This window comes from Hibiscus syriacus, unplaced genomic scaffold (assembly GCF_006381635.1).
Source record: "Hibiscus syriacus cultivar Baekdansim isolate YM2019G1 unplaced genomic scaffold, ASM638163v2 tig00112528_pilon, whole genome shotgun sequence".
NCBI classification, from domain to species: domain Eukaryota; kingdom Viridiplantae; phylum Streptophyta; class Magnoliopsida; order Malvales; family Malvaceae; genus Hibiscus; species Hibiscus syriacus.
This window is the reverse complement of record NW_024063356.1, coordinates 676,240-693,479: the sequence shown is the minus strand read 5'-3', so window position 1 is coordinate 693,479 and position 17,240 is coordinate 676,240. Positions and strand designations below refer to the sequence as shown.

Sequence of the window (17,240 nt, the reverse complement as noted above, 5' to 3'; positions counted from 1 at the left end):
TCATCTCTCTAAATCTAATCCTCACTTGGCATGTCCTAAAAACCCTTCCACCCATCCACAACCAAAACCATTAGACTAATCGTATCGGAGATCCGAAAGCATGGGTCACGTGAATCTACCGGCGTCCAAACGAAACCCGCGGCAATGGACGCTTTAGGACATCGTATCCGCCATATTCTTCGCCCTTTTACTCTTGCTCTTCCTTTTGGTACTCACACCTCTCGGCGATTCCATGGCCGTCTCCGGTAGACAAGTCCTGTTACTCTCCACGTCAGATCTGAGGCAGCGTCATCGTTTGGTTTCATTGGTGGAACTAGGCCATCACCACAAGCCCATCGAAGCCTGCCCCGCTGATTACATTGATCATATGCCGTGTGAGGACCCCAGGCTTAACAGCCAGCTGAGCAGGGAGATGAATTGATATAGAGAAAGGTATTGCCCTTTGCCTGATGAAATGCCTCTTTGCTTGATCCCTCCTCCTCCTGGTTATAAGATTCCGGTTCAATGGCCTGAAAGCTTGCATAACAAATTTGTGGATTTCTTGGGGTTTTTTTTATTATTAAATAGTGTTGTGGAATTCGGGTTGATTTCCACCTATAATATCAAATCCACCTTGAAAACTATTATCTAGGTGACTAGTGTGAAAACGATTGTACTAAAAATCACCCCAAAGTAAATTCCCAGGAAAGAGGAGGGGTCACAATGGTCCCTCTTAAAACCCACTTTCCTTAGACAGAACTACCAAGACAAGTAATTTTAATAGGACAATAATTAACAACAACTATACCCGACAATAGTTATTAAATAGACATAAAGAGAACACCAAAATTTAACGAGGTTAGTCCAAAATTATGCATATCTCCTCGAACACTACTAAAATAATATTTCACTAGTAGAGGAAATATTACAAAGAGAGAAAGAGTACAAATAGCCTTTAATAGTGAAGAAGGCTTATATTTGTGGGATTCTTAACTAAGGACGAGGATGACTCTATTTATAACAAAAGAATTTCCCCTCATCCTTATACACAACCAATGTGGGACTTTGCCAAAAAACTAACAAATCTCCACCTTGGCAAATTCCACACACATCTCTCAAAAATTCAATCTTCAGAGTGTCTACAAATTCATCTTTCAATTTGTAACAATATTGACCAAGTCTAAACAATGTTTAAACTTGACCACAGTTACCCCTTTTGTCAACATATCAGCAGGATTCTCAGTGGTCCGAATCTTCTGGATTATGACTCCACCTTCTTCTAGAATCTCTCGTACAAAGTGATATCGAACATCGATGTGCTTCGTCCTTGCATGGTAAACCTGGTTCTTTGCTAAATGAATAGCACTCTGACTGTCACAATGTACTTTGATGTGCTTCTGTTCCATTCCCAATTCACCAAGCAACCCTTGAAGCCAAATTGCCTCCTTCACAGCCTCTGTAATTGCCATATACTCTGCCTATGTAGTAGATAAAGCCACTGTTGACTGTAAGGTGGGCTTCCAACTGACTGGTGCCTTTGCAAAAGTAAACACATAACCAGTAGTTGATCGACGCTTGTCCAAATCACCTGCATAGTCTGAATCACAATACCTAACTACATACTGACCATCTTGTTTGTCCTGCTGAAAGACCAAACCAACATCTACGGTGTTCAGAATATACCGCAGAAACCATTTCACAGCTTGCCAATGCTCCTTTCCAGGATCATGCATATACCTGCTCACAACCCCAACTGCCTGTGAAATATCGGGTCTCGTACACACCATTGTATACATCAAGCTACCAACAACACTTGCATATGGAACCTTTGACATGTATTCCCGTTCTGCATCATCCTTAGGTGACATGGATGCACCGAGCTTGAAATGAGGAGCAAGAAGTGTACTAACTGGTTTTGACTTCTCATTCATGCCAAAACGTTTTAGTACCTTCCTCAGATATTCTTTCTGAGACAAACAAAGCCTCCCCAATTTCTTATCCCTTGATATCTCCATGCCTAGAATCTTCTTTGCTTCACTAAGATCCTTCATCTCAAACTCCCTGTTCAATTGAGTCTTTAGTTTTGCAATTTCTGTCTGACTCCTGGAAGTTATCAGCATATCATCAACATAAAGAAGAAGATATATATAGGATCCGTCTTGTAGCTTGCGTAAATACACACAATGATCATATTTGCTTCTTGTGTACTTTTTGCCCTATCATAAACTTGTCAAATCGCTTGTACCACTGCCTTGGAGATTGCTTCAATCCGTATAGCGATTTTTCTAATTTGCATACCATCTCTTCTTTTTCAGCAACTTTGAATTCATCTGGTTGTGTCATGTAGATTTCCTCATCCAATTCTCCATGTAAAAATGCAGTTTTTACATCCATCTGAACTAGTTCCAAATCCAACTGTGCTACCAAAGCCAACAAAATTCTGATGGAGGAATGTTTTACAACTGTAGAAAATACTTCATTATAATCAACTCCCTCCGTTTGAGCGTAGCCTTTAGCCACCAATCTTGCTTTGTAGCGGATGTTATTCTTGTCAGGAAATCCATCTTTCTTTGCATATACCCACTTGCACCCAATTGCCTTCTTTCCCTTCGGAAGACTAGCTAGTTTCCACGTCTGATTCTTTTGAAGGGATTGCATTTCTTCATTCATGGCGATCCTCCACTTTTTATGTTCTGAACTTTGGACTGCTTCACTAAAAGTGGCAGGAACGTCATCAATTGCAATTGATGATGCAAAATAGACCATATCAGCATAACGAGCAGGTTGTCTAATGGTCATCTTTCCCTTTCTGAGTGTAATTGATTCATGTTGTTGTGGAGGTTCTTGGGTCTGAACCTCTTCTTCATCTGACTCTTCTTCTACCATATGAGAGTCAACATTAGTTTCTTTACTGGCTGGGTCAATTATGCTTCCTTCAAACTCCTCCTGTTTGGGAGTTCCATCTGTCTGGTCCAATTTTTCTGAAGTCACCTTTCTCAACATGGTAGATTCATCAAAGGTAACATCCCTGCTAAAGATTATTTTCTTTGTTTCTGGACACCAAAGACGATAGCCTTTTACACCAGAGGTGATCCCCATAAAGATCGCCTTCTTTTCTCTTGTGTCCAGCTTTGACTCCTTAACATGGTAGTATGCAGTGGAACCAAACACATGTAAGGCATCATAATCTGTAGCAGGTACTCCAAACCATTTCTCTAATGGTGTTTCACCACCAATAGCAGTCGATGGTAAACGGTTGACAAGGTGACAAGAATAGACCAAAGCCTCAGCCCAAAATTCTTTGCTTAACCCATCATTAGACAACATACACCGAACCTTCTCCACTAATGTTTGATTCATACGCTCTGCCACCCCATTCTGTTGTTGTGTACTTCTGGCAGTGAAGTGCCTGACAATACCTTCTTCTTCACAGACTTTCAGAAATGGATCATTTTTGTACTCTCCACCATTTTCTGTACGGAGACGTTTGATTTTTTTGCCTGTTTGAGTCTCCACCATCTTTTTCCATTTAAGGAAAAATCCTAGCACCTCATCCTTTGTCTTCATTGTATACACCCAAACTCTCCGGGAAAAATCATCAACAAATGTGACATAATAGTGTGTTCCTCCCAATGAAGTTGTCTTGGAAGGCCCCCATACATCAATGAACATAATCCAAAATACCATTAGTATCATGGATTGCTGTTCCAAATTTCACCCTCGTCTTCTTCCCTTTGATGCAATGCTCACAAAAAGCTAATTTACAAGCCCGAGCACCCTTCAATAATCCTTGATCTATCAGTAATTTCAAGGATTTTTCACCAACATGCCCCAAGCGCATATGTCATAACATGGTTGCTTCTGACTCCTGTTCATCAGTAAAAGCTGCCACTGTTGTTGTCCCAACAATTGTATTACCCAGAAAGTAATACACATTGTTTCTTTTTCGGATTCCCTTCATTATCACCAGTACACCAGAGATAATCCTCATAATCCCATCTTTTACTCTCACTTCTAAACCTTTTGACTCTAAGGTTCCCAAAGAGATTAGATTTCTCATTAAATCTGGTACATAATGGACACCTGTTAAGGTTTTGATTGATCCATCCTGATTCCTCAAGCGAATTGAATCAATCCCAAGTGTGTCAAGAGGGGAATTATTTGTTGTGTAGACAATTCCACCTTTTAGTTCTTTAAAATCAAAGAACCATTCTCTATTGGGGGTCATATGGTGGCTACAAGCTGAATCTAACAGCCATGAACTGGAACAGCTGGTTGATGGCGTAGTAGCAAATGCGAAATCTGAATCTGCATCATCATACTCGACTACATTTGATTCTGAGACAGCATTTCCTCTTTCAGGTTTGCCTTTGTTCTTTAGCCTGGGACATTCTTTCTTCCAATGCCTTTTTTCTCGACAAAAGGCACATTCATCTTTGCTCAATCTGGACTTTGACTTCGATCTCCCTCTTCTTCCTTTATTCTGACTCTTCGAACGGCCTCTAACAACAAGAGCTTCTGCTTCGACACTTGTGTTTTCTTGTTTGTCTTTCTTTCTCAATTCATAACTATACAATACAACAGTTACTTCACTGAGAGACACATCAACTTTCCCATGAAGTAGAGTAGTTTCAAGATACTCAAACTCATCAGGAAGTGATCCCATCAACATCAGAGCCAGATCTTCGTCTTTAAAAGTCACGTCCATATTCATCAGATCAGTCACCAGCTGATTAAAGCTAGTAGTGTGGTCATTCATAGTGGTACCTGGTACATAGTTGAAGCGGAATAATCTCTTTTTCATGTAGAGCTTGTTCTGACCGCATTTCTTCAAAAATTTCTCCTCCAGTGCCTTCCACAATTTACTTGCAGAATTTTCCTTAGAAAATGCATACTTCTGCTCTCTAGAAAGACACGATCGAATAGTACCACATGCCAATCTATTGATCCTCTTCCATTCTTTCTCCTCAACATCATATGGTTTCTCTCCTTCAATAACAATATCTAGACCCTGCTAAAATAGGGCATCTAGAACCTCACTTTGCCACATGCCGAAATGATCGGTGCCATCAAAAATCTCCACTGCAAATCTAACATTTGTCACAACTGCTGACGACGATGTGGATGTTTTTGTTGCGTCTGTCATTTCTGCTACAAATTCTATTTAATAGTTGTCAATGTGGAATATCAATTATCCCAAGAAATTTTTTCTGCTGATATGTTGACAAAAGTAGTAACTGTGGTCAAGTTTAAACATTGTGGCCTAAGCAAGATAAGGAGTGGGGAGAACTCCAGTCTGTGGCAAGAGCGCTGTGTTATGAGCTGATTGCTGTAGATGAGAACACTGTCATTTGGGAAAAGGCTGATGGAGATTCATGTCTAAACCAAAATGAATTTGGGCTTGAATCTTGTGATGAATCAAATGACCCCAGTAATGCATGGTAATTGCTATGGAAAGCATTTAGAGGATTTAGAAATCTTATTTGGATCTGCCTTTATTTTCTTCAAGAAATCAACATGAATTTCCTCAAAATTTAGCTGTATGATAGATGGGTCCTGGTTACCATCCGTATACTATGATCTTGTTATTTCTAGAATTGAGATATTGTTTTCTTCTAAGTTTCTTTTCTCTTTTGTTGAGGTAGGTACTTTTAAGTTAAGAAGATGTGTGACCCCAACATCTTCTGTGAATGGAGAATTTCCTCTTGGGATGATTCCTAAATGGCCAGACAGGCTAACAGAAGCTCCTTCAAGGGATTTGTTCATGAAAAACGATATTGATTTGTTCCAGGCAGACACAAGGCGTTGGACAAGGAGAGTTGCCTATTATAAGAATACTCTGAATCTGAAGCTTGGAACTCCAGCAGTGCGCAATGTCATGGACATGAATGCAGTTTTTGGAGGTTTTGCAGCAGCACTTCGTGTACAGTATGGGTGATGAATGTTGTGCCTGCTAGAAAGCCACTAACTCTTGGTGTTATATATGACAGAGGCCTTATTGGAGTATACCATGATTGGTGAGTTACTGTACGGTTTTTTATCCTTATTTTCTGAAAAGACTAACAGTTTGTTACCCGTACGAAAACAAGAGTATACAGTTAGTGCCTTGTCATCTACTGTGACAAATCTCCCCATTGAAATACCATGTTTTCTCCTTTCTGCCCTAAGAATACCTTCTGCTTTGTTTGATTGAACCTCCCATGAAAACTGTACTAGTTGGAATTAGGTAATTTAGTTAGACAAGTGATTCTTCAACTGGAGCCATAATTATCTACTGCAGTGTTTAACTATCAAATTAGATACTTGTTTAATCCTTATCCTTCTCTTAGTGTTTGTTATAGGTGTTTGTCTTCTGGATTCCTCTTTATTTGTGGGATTATCAATTATGTATACTTATAGAGAAATCATTGTGATTACCTAACAATCTCAATTGCTGTTTGCAGGTGTGAGTCTTTCTCAACATACCCCCGTACTTGTGATTTTATCCATGTAACTGGCATTGAATCACTAGTAAAGCTTCCTGGTTCAAGCAAGAGCAGGTAAATATAACCTTTGACTTCATCCTTGAATTCTCTTCGCATTTGTATGGGCAAGTTAAGTTTCTGCCCTTATCAGTTTGGTTATGCAAGAATTGGATACCTGCTTATATCATAGTTTTCCGCACCATAACTTATTTCCCCCCCCCCCCAAAGCAATCTTTGCACCTTTGTATCCTATGATAGTCATTGCATGTTGTGTTGCTATTGAATGGACTCATGCAGTATTGCTGCATGGATCACTCTGTTAAGTTTACTCTTTGCATGTTTTCTGTCATCCTTTGACTTCCAATTACCTTCATCAATTCTAATATTCCTGCAGGTGTAACCTTTTGGACCTAATGGTAGAGATGGATAGGATTTTGCGTCCAGAAGGAACAGTTGTGATTCGAGATTCTCCTTAAGTAATCGACAAAGTGGCTCGCATGGCTCACGCAGTAAGGTGGATGCCTACCATACATGACAAGGAACCTGAATCACATGGGAGAGAGAAAATCCTGGTAGCAACGAAAGCGTTTTGGAAGCTAACTTCACCATCTCATTGAGACCGATTTGTTCTTTATAATGTAGGTATTTTCCTTTTCATTTCATTTTTGTTAATTATCTGAAGCCAAGTTGTCTTCCCCATGCATCAAATAGATGCAATCTTGTTTCTCTTTCCTTATTTGGTATGTTTATATCAAGAACTCAACTGTAGATTTTCAAAGAGTATACAAACCAAAAAGCTACAGCATTCTGGCAGTAGGGGCAAATATTGCGATTTATGTTAACTTTAAGAACTGATTGTAATTTGACGGCATATATAGATTGTCATTAACTATATGCTGCCTTGTTTTTGCCTCATCACCCTTGTGATCCTGTCCTTTGTTGTTTGATTATTCATCATGGAAGTGTTATCCAAAAACCTGGTGTTACCAGATTGTATATTTTTTGTAATGGGGGATGATACATATATGCATGTTGTGCATGGAGTAGTATTTGGTTGCCGGTGTATTGAATAATTATCTTTGTAGGTGTTCCAGGCATTATATGTTGATAGTTCCATTTCCAGGAAAACGTACAATGCATGGAATAATGCATCATCATCTGAGAAAAAGTTGAAATTTATGCCCAAAATTTCAACCTTTGAAAAGTTCAAAAAAAAAACTCAAGTGGGAAAAGGGATGCCTATAGCTATAGGGAGAAGTCAAAGCAAAAAAATGCATTCCTCTTTTGTTGTACCAAAAAGTTGGTAAACGGGTGGGTTAGGTGCATATACCCTTCCTCGTTCTTATATCTATTTAATATTTTTAAATTCATTACTCACCCATTATTTATGATGGGTAAAATTTTTTAAATTCACATCCGCTCATTCGAGTACATTTTTAAATTCATCTCTACACCTATTACGGAGACGTATCTGGCTATTCGTCTGACAGCAACCTTAAGTTATACATAAGTAACAAACATAAAAAAATACGTCATTAAGAAACATAATAAAATAAATTTAAGATTATATGAGTTAAGCGTTAACATAGATTTTAAAATTCATAAAACAACATAATAGAATATATAAATAAAACCTTGAAACATAAATAACAAACACATAATATTTTTGTTCTTTGACACACATAAATGACAAACTTTAAAATTATATATAAATTTATAATGATCTAAAATTTAATGGGTATTTAGTAGGTGGGCGGATGTGGAGCGGGCAGATACGGGGCGGGTAAGATCTCAAACCCATCACCCGCCACTACTTGCGACTGATACGACTTTCTAAATCCACACTCGTCCACTACCCATTAAAATTATACCCATCTCTATTCTAATTAAAACGAATACGATACAAAATTCACAAAATTATACTTATTTGTCATCCCAATTTATAACAGTCATTGAAAAAAAAAAGATAGGCCAATGTGAACTGAAAAAGGTAAATGTGGGAACCCACATGAAGCTGCCGGTTGAAGAAGAAAATAGAGGTGTGGGGGGGGGGGCTCGAATAAAGTGGACTAATGCATCCCCGTTAGATTCATTGCTTCACCATTCCAACCAAATTAGCAATAAATAATTGCTTTGATCCATCCATCGTACTTTAATTGTTTTCTTCTCAGATTCGTCTTGATTGGAGTAATGAGATATTAATGAGAGGTTAGCTGCCATTTGACGTTTGACAATATTCTTACATCAGTTAGAACCTGCAGCAGCTTTTGGGGGCGGTAATAAGTACAGGCGGCAATGCCTCCTTTTCTCACGTAAATCCTAACTTGTCCCCCACCCTCCCTCTCCACAAGACGATTGGTCTAAATTGACATATATTTACTGAATATTTACCTTTTTAGCACTGATTGATATATATTTCTCGAAATGATATCTTTTCGACTGAATTGACGAAAGGTGCGTTTTCGGGGATGCGTTTTACCCGTGTTTTCGTTGAGTTAGATGCTACGTGTGGAAGACGCATCCCTTGGGACGCGCCTTCACTGACTCAACTATCACACTGGTATTTTATTTAATAATAAATATTTTATTATTATTATTATTATAAATTAGTAATATATTATATAAAGTGTTTCGATTATAATGTAAGAATTATCAAATGTATTTTATTAATGTGTGTTAAAGGTGGAGTGAATTATCTATTATGTCATTCATGTCCCTCGGGGACACTATTCATATCAGTACTTATTATTTTTTAGGGGACTTGAAGGCGCGTTCTTGGGGACGCGACTTCCATTATTTTGTCAGAGAATATGTTATCATTGCCCTATTATGTCACTTATGTCCCTCGGAGACACTATTCATATCAGTACCTATTATTTCTCAGGGGACTTGAAGGCACGTTCCCGGGGCGCGCCTTCCATTATTTTGTCAGAGAATATGTTATCATTGCCCTATTATGTCACTCATGTCCCTCGGAGACACTAGATGGATTGCGAAATCAGGTAAATTATAACCAAAATTTAACTTCTTTTGAAAGTTCAGTAAATTAAGAATAAATTATACATATAGATTAATTTAAGTTGATAACTTAAATTAAAACGTTATGTGAAGTTTGAATAAATTAGATAAAATGTTATGGATAAATTGAATAAATGTGAAGTGATAAGTTGATTGTGACATTGAAATTGTATGGAATAAGCATCGAGATGTTTTTACGAATAAATGTGAAGTGATAAGTTGATTTTAATGTATACGTTTTAATATATGTGTTAATGATAAAGTCATATGTATGGATAAATTTAATTTCAATTTAAGTATTGTGAACTATAATTGGAATATAACTTTTAATTTCGAATACAATTGGAATATTAAGTTAAAATTTAATGTTAAATTTTGAATACTATAATTTATATTTTAATTTTAAATTTCGAATAATATTATTTTTATTTTTATTTTAAATTTTGAATAATATAATTTGTATTTTAAAAACATTTATCAAACATTTAATGTTAAATTTGAATAAAAAATAACATTAAAAATATGTATGTAACAACTATGAAACATTTAAATAACATAACCAAATTACATAAAATTATGAAATATAACTATTTAAATAACATTAAAATACAACTGGATCACCGATGTCGTCTTCTCGAATGAGTTCCACATGGCGGTGGTTGTCTATTTCGTGGAGGATTTCTTCATGGAACTTGTTCTTCAGTCTCCTCATCTTCACTATCATCATCAGCAACATTTTCTTCATTTGGTGTAGATGATGAAGGGGCTGAAGGGCCTGTATAAAATAACGACCCTGGAGGAGTGCTAGTAACAATCCCACCGCTCCCCGGGAACTGTGAAAACTGTGGAAACATTGGCATCGATGTCTGTGATCCAAATGGAGATTGAGGTGTTTGAGGAGAAGCACCACCAGCCAAATAAGATGCATATGAACCATATGCTGGATCATTAAACATAGTCGTATATGCACCTCCATATGGTATAAAACCCTACGGGCTAGGCATCTAACCTGGCGGGCAAGGAATGTAACCCTGCGGGATCGGAATGTAACACTGCGGGCTCGGAATGTAACCCTGCGGGCTCGGAATATAACCCTACGGAGATGGCATATGAACTGGTGGGCTTGACATATGAAGTGGAGGGCTGGGCATGTACCCCTGCGGCATCGACAGATAAGGATGTTGTGGTGGGACTGATGCAGAACCGGTAGCACCTTCTCTCCGTCCACGCGTCAGGGGACAATGATATTGAGACGGTCCGTCTTTCTCGGCGCCTAGGAATGTTAACCCCTCGTGCTTCCGCCGAAAGTAGAAACGGCTTCCCATTTTCATTAAAGCAGTCCATATAGTTATCCGTAACCATATGACCAGTTTCAGCGTAATATTGTCGAGGGGCCAACAGTGTATATCGGTTCTCCCAAAGCGCAATCCAATCTCTGTGTCTCCCCACCCAGTTAACATCTTTTTTTCCTCGTCTATCTATGTTATGCTCGTCGTCTAAATTCCTAATTGCTCCAGGAATATATTGCGTACAACCATACTGATGGAGCACGCGATCAACTGGATGCCACTCAATAATAGCATAACATATAAGAGGTATAACCGATATCCATACCTCTAATGACCCACTAAGGTGGGGTGGGATGCAAGCCTTCACTTCATCGCTCGCATAAGGTATCCAGTGAAACTGAAATATAAATATACAATTCAAATAAATAAAATATTCTAATTATATCTAGCATTTTAAATTAAAATATTAATAATTAAACAAATTTAAAAACATACCTCAGACCTAGCTTTCGTATCAATAAGTAAACGAATTTCCTCTAACCCAGTAGGTATACTTTTATGGTATTTTCTTTTCATCGACCACCTATGAAATATAATATAAACTAAATATCACCCTATTTAATTGAAAATATTTAAATCAAAATTTAGTTCGAAAATTACCTCAACAATAAGGGGAATACGTATGGTTCATTCACGATCGGGCATAAGAAAGGCATGCGGAACCACGCCCATGATTGTAGAAGCAGGAGACATCCACCGATAGCAGTTTTCTTATAATTCGTCGCTCGACACATTTCTCTAAAGAGAAATGCCAAAACTGCAACGCCCCAACTATATCTTCCAGCTTCATCAAAATCGATCAGATGCCGCAACCACATACAATGCACCTGGTTGCGAGATTTTTCGGGCATCAATATTCCTCCAATTATTCGTAGAATATATGCCCGGGCACATGCCTTTGCTTGATCCTCTGAAGCATTTTCATTTAAAACCTCAAAATTAGCTTTCAACCAAGATAAAACTATTCTACCTCCATTAAACTCTGGCGGAGCAGCTCCAAGATAATCAATGCACATTGACTGCCAATCACCATCCGCCATACCACACATTTTATTTCCGTCGACGGGAAGCCCCAGATGCATAGAGACATCCTCCAATGTAATTGTGGCCTCTCCACATGGAAGGTGAAAAGTGTGTGTCTCGGGCCTCCACCTCTCAATCAATGCAGAAATTAGGACAAATTCGAGTTTGCAATCGCCAATAATTGTTGCAATATACCCGAACCCGGCAGAAGCCAAATATGGCAAAATACGTTTCGGTGTCGGTATACGTGGATTTTTAATAAAAGTCTTTAAAATACGATCAGTATCCTAAATAATATACATTATAAAAAATAAAAATTAATATAAATTCATAATAACTTTAAAATAAAAATAAATTTAAATATTAACATTAATTATAAAAATATTATCATATCGCTAAAATGTCTGGAGATATAATCAATATCCAATCGCAACAACATTTCGTTTTCCATTATAACTGTAAACAAAACAATATAATTAGCACACAAAAAATTAATAATTATAAATAAATAATAATTATATAAATATTATTTTAATAAAAAAAATAATATTTACATAAATATATTAATATAAAATCTAATAACTATTTAAAAAAATACTAACATAAAAATAAATTACTTACCACTAATAACAAATTTAAAACTCAAATAGTTGGAGAATTTAAGTTATATAAGAGATGAGAATATGATTTTGGTGTGAAGAATGAGGGAGGGTTGAGGGGGTTTATATAGGGGAGGAGGAGGGGTAGTTAGGGAAAAAGGATGGGAACATTTATGGCATTTAATGGAAGGCGCGTCCCCGGGGATGCGCCTTCCACACGTGGCAGTTGAGTCATCAGAATCACGTGAAGGCGCGTCCCCGAGGATGCGCCTTCCACACGTGGCATCCAACTCAGCGAAAACACGGGTAAAACGCGTCCCCATGGACGCGCCTTTCGCCAACTCAGCCGAAAGAGTGCTACTTCAAAAAATATATATCAAACGATGCTAAAAATATAAATATTCGTTAAATATAGGTCAGTTTAGTCAAATCGTCTCTCCACAAGAGATGCCTACGTGTTTTAGTTAGAGACCATGAATTGACATTTATTCAGGCTTGGGAAGGCTCGTGGCTACCTCAAATTTTTTTATATGAAAATAACTCATTTATATTTTTTAATATTACGACAATATATATTTATAATTTTCTTAACTCATTATAATATTTATATCCTATAGTCGTAGCTATTACAACTCAGGTTCTATGAAGATAAAATATTATATTTAAGTAATGGAAGATTCAAAATTTTAAGAATGATTCTAAAATTTTAATTTTTTAAATAATGAGTATGTAATTTTTTTTATTAATAAACTAAATTAAATGTAACTATTTTTTTAAAATAATGATGGTGTACTTGGTTCTTATAAAAACTTAATGCATTCTGAAATTTTGTTTGTATCTATCTTATTTAAAATTTTATATTGTTAACATATGTGCTTGCTTCGAAAAATATTTTTGAATCCGCAATCGTGTGTGGAGCGATTCATTCATTCCAAGCATCCCATGGTTTGACTCATGACTCCTCCTACCAACTTATAACTTGTTTTATAGTTGATCGAATTCGTGGAATCATGTAAACTTATAAAGATTATAATCCCTCTTTATCAAATATATTTGGTATTTTATATTTTTAAAGATTCGACTTCAATATTTCATTACAAGTCTTAGAAAACAAAATTGTTCCACCTCATGAAGATTCTTGTTTCTTAGCCATAACCAATCACCTAAGTCTGATAACTTATCACGTCACCGATCGACATCAATCAACGGTATCTTCATTTATTAATTTTCAAGGCAGATAAGAGACAGGATACCTTCACAGGAAGCTTTTGAAAGTGGGAAAGAATAGGAGGGGTTGTTTTGAATTTTTCCAACCTTGGAGGACCTCTTCTAGTTTTCATTTGATATGACTTTTTCGTATGTAGAAAGAAATAGAGCACTAAAAGAGATCAATTTGCTTTTAATGTAAACTTGAAGTTGATTGGCTGGAAATCAAACCTAATATGGCAATGGTATTAATACACCGGCCAAAAAGAAAGAGGAGACCGGTGCGATGCGTGTGGTCCTTGGCTTAAGTTTTTAAGGCTTAATTATAAAACAAGTAACCAAACTATAGTGTTTTCACGAAAAAATACTATTTTTGAATAATTATGGGGTCTAACATTACAAACGTTATCACTTTATGTACCCAAGCCAACGTTAATTTCCTCTATTAAGTGACACGTGCTACAACTTGGTAATTTTAAAATTTTTATTTAAAATTAAGAAAATTAAAACTATATTAAAAAAACAAAACATTTGAAATAACCCCAAAACTTTGAAAACATTCATTTCAACCCCTAAATTCACGTTAGTTGTCTCCCTTTGTCGTCGACAAAGCTTAACCCGACCTCACCTCCCCCTGATCGACCAAAACTCGTATGAAATCGTGATCGATCGACAGCCAATCAACGACGAAACAATGTTTTATACCCTTCAAACCTTAGGATGAAAATTGCAATCCCACACGATTCCGATGGCCAATCAATTACAACTACGACGGCTTATGGCTATGAGGTTGGCAGGGACTATGTTAGCATTGATGGTCGGGCCGAAAAGGGCGACGACATGTTAAGTTTAGGATTTAGAGATTTTATGGATTTTGGAGCTTTTTGTAATTTACGAAAAATTTATTTTATAAATATAATAATATTTTTAAAAATTATCAAATTGACATGTGTACCTTAACGGAGGAAATTGAAATCGTTTGATCATCTAAAGTTGTAACGTTTGTAACATTAAGCATCAGGATCATTTAAAAAATAGTTTAGGCACTTATTCAAAAAATAATTTACCTTTAATCCTTATTTTTAAAATTTGTTTAATTTAATTCCACTCTCGATTATTTCTTTTTCCTTGTTTTTGGACTACTTATTCGTCAAACACGTAGAAAGCAGAGAACATTTCCACATAGATTTAGATTTCTTCATTCTATATGCACCAAAGTCCGATGGCATGTAACTATTATGGGTGTTTGGTTTAGGTAATTTGAGATTATAGGGGTAATGAAATCTCATTCTGTTTGGTTGGTCAATATTTTCAGTCTTTGGTAATCTTTTATTACAACAGTGATAATTTGGATATTGTTGGATTATCGGTGTTTTGGACTAAAATACCTTTAATTTTTTTTCTTTCAAAAATATCCTTCTTCTATCGTTGAATAAAAAAATTCTACGAATGTTAAATTACAAATTTATCCTTAAACTATTTTAGATTTACAAAAAGAAGTTCATAATTAGAATTTTATATGAAGTTTAGGGGTTAAAATAAAATTTTACCCTTTCATTAAACCTATTTATCTTTTCAATTTTGTAAAAAAAAATATAAATTTTATGATTTTAAATTTTTTAAAGAAAATATATAAATTAATTATAGTAGAATTCAACTTGTTAAAAAATAAAGATATAATAAAGATAATTTGGTAAAATATACATTCTAATAATCTTTTATTCTTTTAATCAAACACAATAATCTTACATTCCTGTTAAACCAACCAAACACAAAATACAACATTCTCAGTAATCTTATTCCCACCAATATTCTCATTCCCACTGATAATCTTATATTCCGTGAACCAAACGGACCCTTAGTCCAATTCAAACAGCAAGAAGTAAATTCCGGCATGAAAACCAATGCTAAGGGGGCGGCTGCTTCGGTTACAAGACAAGTTTGTGTCGGCAAAACATATCGTGTGGTTTGGGGGGTACAATAAATACAACTACTAATTAAACCGCCATTTAAGCTCAAACCTTCAGAATGAAAAAGAACAAATTACAATAAAAAGCTCAAACCTTCAGAATGAAAAAGAACAAATTACAATAAAACTAACATAATGCTCAATGTTTTTTTTTATTAATTTAAGGTGTTTAAGAGTGATATTAATTGTTTTAAAAATTAATCTCACATATGAGACTTAAAAATAATAGTGATTTTTTTAACAACTGAAGTAATTTGATTCGAACAAATGTACTTTTAAGATCATGCACTTTAATTACCAACATTAAAAAAATCATTTTAATGGTTGATGTTAAAAAAAGGTTTACATTTAAGTCTTTTAACCGTTAAATGATTAATAATGTTTGAGTCGGCCGTAAAGAAATTAAGCAAAGAGTTGGTGTTGAACTTGGGATACATGGAAAAGGTTAGATGACAGGCTTATGCATCCAACAAACACAATTACTCAAATTCAAAATTTCTAGAAAAATAATATTTTATTTTATCACTAAAATCGTTCGATAAATTTAATATATATCGAAAATTTGTTGCACGTATATGGAAATGATTTGTGAAATTGCAGTTTAATTTTGGCAAATATGGCATACAAAAGGTGGGTAAAGTGGTGGGGGCATTGTTTATATAATTGATAATAGGGCATTAAAGCCACCATTTATCATAATTCAATTTGTTGTAAAGCTGGCACACTTTAGTGTCCATGTGTGTAATTAAATTAAATACCACCAAAATTCAAGGTCATATATATATATTACTTTAACTTTATTTAAATTAACTTTCACATTCTGTACATCAAAAAATATTTTTATATTTTATTTTAATTAAATAAATTTATTGAAATAAAGTACTAAATTTCTTAAGTAAGAGTACGGGTTCCAACATCGATATTATAGATGGAATAAAATACATTAGTATGATTGTTCTTGTAATGAATATCTAATTACCTGATTTAGATTAATTGAATCGTATACGAATGATTAACCCAAAAAAAATCGTTACTTTTATACCATACTTAAACTATTTACTATTCTCAAACTTTTAAATTAGAGATAATTATGCTTGAAATACATTTAACCTACAATTCCTTTAAGATACCAACCAGACCAAAACACAATTGATAACGAATCACCAAAAATAATAGAAATTCTATATAATTCCTTTAGAATTGTGTAATTGCAAGGATTTAATTTAATTAATGCAAATCATGGTATTTAAATACCAAAATCCATGGGTATGCAGCTTTAACGACGAACAAAATTAATTAAGTTGATTAATGAAGGCCCATCTCAACAATCAGAAATCAAAGCACAAGCATGGTTAAATCCTTACATTAGTTAAAGATGATATATACACGTAGAATTAATAATCAAGGGCATTAAAATACATAATACTTATGATAACAATTTAGTTTCTTAAATATTGATGGTAACAATTATAACTAAATAAAACGCTAAAATTTATGGTTTAATAGTAATATTAATCTGTTTTAGATGATATAAGAAAAATCATTACATTCAATAAATATGAAAACAACTTGTTTATTATACAAATTTGTAAATTTTTTAAAGTTGATATTTGAATTTTAGGCTTCCTCGCCC

General features: G+C 35.2%; 1 pseudogene; it reads left to right on the top strand.

Moving 5' to 3' along the window:
• Positions 1–232: 232 nt before the first annotated feature.
• Positions 233–7,223, top strand: LOC120181499 (annotated as a pseudogene).
• The last annotated feature ends 10,017 nt before the right edge of the window (positions 7,224–17,240 follow it).